This window comes from Cynara cardunculus, assembly GCF_001531365.2.
Source record: "Cynara cardunculus var. scolymus isolate 2C chromosome LG 2, CcrdV1, whole genome shotgun sequence".
NCBI classification, from domain to species: Eukaryota; Viridiplantae; Streptophyta; class Magnoliopsida; order Asterales; family Asteraceae; genus Cynara; species Cynara cardunculus.
The window spans coordinates 61,221,544-61,224,672 of NC_037529.1; positions in this window are offsets into that span (position 1 = coordinate 61,221,544).

The window sequence follows — 3,129 nt, forward strand, 5'->3', positions numbered from 1 at the left end:
TAGTTATAGCCTTGGTTACTTCCTGAGCGTTGCGTTTTGATGTTACGATATTTTTGGAGGTTGATAGAAACACCCGTCTTTAATCTAGACATAGTATAATCTAGATTAGTAGGTTGTTATTTATCTTCTCAGTAGTCGGATTGTAAACGCTATACTATTACCTTTGTATGGTGAATTTGATATCAAGATTCTGGCTGTCGTCTTTTATTTTCGGTTTAAATATATTTTTCTTTTAGGGTGTTATATAAACCAAACGAGGAAGTTGCACCATAAAAATTTTAGCAAGTGTTTTGACATGCGTCGAGGTAAAATTCTTAGAATGAATTATTCTAAATGGTGATACTCTTTTATGGTGGAGTATGATAGTTCTCTTATTTGAGAATTATGATTGTCAGTTTAGACAATGGTCGTCCTTGCAGCGAAAATTATTAGCTTTTATTTAGCCAAAGTGGAGTTTGTTGAGAATTGACTAAAGTTAAAGATAGGTTTAAAAAGATTATCTTGCATCATTGGAGCAATAAATGGTGAGGGGAACTCTAAGCCTATAAAAGGGTTTTCAAAGCGTAAGTTTTAAATCGTCCCAATAAAATACACTTTAAGTATTTTATTCTTTCTTTTTTGTTCTCTTGTTTTTAGAATGTAAAAATGTGTGAGTTAAATCTTTGAGAGTGGGTGAGTATTATTGGGTGAGACTTCAGAGATAATAACTGTGTGATTGTAATAAATTTTCACATAGTGGATTCTCTCTGAAGGCCCGTGATTTTTCTCCGGTTTTGTAGTTTCCACGTTAATCTGGGTCGTTTCTATCTTTTTGGAGGTCCTGTTACGCGTTAGACCGCAAACTGACTATTGAAGAAATGAAATATAAAAGTTCATATACCTTATATTGTACTAGATGCCTTACAAAATAAAAGAGCAAAAAATGTTTAAAACAACAAAACAATATGTGAAACTTAAACAAGATCATTCTTCTAACATTTTCCGAAACAAAATCTTCAATCAAATCTTTATGATCAACGTTTTCCAAGAATCCAGTTTCAGTAGCTATCAAGACAAGTCTGTTAAGTATTTCTTGCGTCATTGTAGCGCAAATATGCATTCATCAGCTTCAACTTCGAGAAACTTCTTTCTGCTAATGCAACAGTTACATGAATAGTCAACGAAACTCTATAAACAATAATGGTGTTAGGAAAACATCCAACATGTCTCAGATACTCTAAAATACTAACAAACCCCATTTTTTGATTCGGTAAATAATCTTGAAGTAAATTCAATTCCACATATAAGTCGTTCCCATCAACATCAGATTAGTCGTGTTTCTTTAGTGTGATTTCAAAATTAGTACAAAAAGACTTTAAACACGCATTATCTAAAGAGCACAACTTATCAGAAGTAAATAAAAACCCAAACATACTTTCATATTCTTGGTATTGTTCAAATCTCCTATTTAGTGAAGCAATTGCATGTATTTAGTGAAACAATTGCATGATCAACAACAAATAAGAAATAATCAACTCTAAATGACTCCTTTCCAGATTGTGAAGTAATTTCAAATGCATCACTCATATTTTCATCAAAATGTTTTTTCTTCAAATTTCACGTCTTTGAGGAAACAATGGATCAATATTCAGTTTCGTGGCAATTTTCTTTGCTGATTTTATAGCATCAATAAACCCGGTTTCTCTATATCCCTCAAAAAATAAAGTCAACCCCTTAACTTGTTCAATAGAAACGTCAATTAACATATTTTTTGACTGTAAATGCTTAGAAACCAAATTTAAGGCATATAACATTTCATACTAAACCACTATTGACACTAGAAACTCAAAATCACCAAGCTCATTTTGTGCTAAAGATTTTGCTTCACTTCTTACTTTTGAGTCGTTATCATTTTCAACTACTTGAAGTAAAGCTTCTCTTATATCTAAAGCTTGAAATCTTATAGCTTTTACACTATTAATACGACTCTCCCAATGGGTCATTGACAATGAATTGACTATCCATCATGTTACATTATCTTTAAACACTTGTCATCTCTTAGTATAATTAACAAATATTGTATAAATAGGCTGAATAATTCCAAAAAATCTCTAGCTTTACCACAAGTGTTAGCTATGTCACACAAAGTCAAATTAAGACTATGAGAAGCACAAGAGGATTTACTATCACTGTTCAAATCTGAAATCAAGAACCAAATGGTCCAAATCTGAAATGTGTCAGCTGTCGTATCAAGAAATAAGACAGTAAGAACTAAGTGTCCGAACTCCAAAAGATCATAAATAGTAGTGCTTGTGTCAAAGCTATTGTCTTTTTTTTCCTTTGCAAATATATGGTTTCAAGTATGCGATTGAACCTCGTATAACTTTCAGAAGTAATATGTTGTTTATATATTTTTTATTCTTAAAACTAAAATTTTAAAATAATTTATAAAATAAACCTTATTAAATATGAAAATTTGATGTTTAAAACTGCTACCTACTTCTGCCTTTTATGATATATACAAAAGATACAATAATTATATAAAGTTATTTGTCAAATAAAACAAAGGTGGCGTTTATTTTTTTTTTTAAAATGTTAAAATCTGAAATCTTATTTTACTTTTGATTAATAAGAGGTGATGTTGAAGTCTGAAATTTGAATCAATAAGACTACTTGTTTTTGTAACTGACAAACGTCTTAAGTTTGAACTCTTAACCAATAGTTTGTTTTTGTAAAATCAGGTGCAAACATTTTGCAAAATTCTCTTGATTTTCATAAAATTTTCATTGCTCCGAAATTAATATCAACAATTGCTTAGGAAATGGAACACAATAAGAACCTTTTGGATACCTTTCAGACTTCTGATGCTATCGGAAATGCCGCCAGTTTGTTTTCAGAAAGATCGATACTTTTAATGGAGAATAGATCGCTGATATAAGTTCTTGTTTCATATTAATCTTCTAAGCTAACCTATATGTATATAAATTATGTATATATATATATATATATATATTAGAGATAGATAGATAGATAGATAGAGAGAGAGAGAGAGAGAGAGAGAGAAGGCGAGGGTGTGCATTACACATGGGTGATGAAAGAACGGTGGTGTCCCTAATGGAAAAGGAAACAATAGCCAAAGAGAATCAAAGA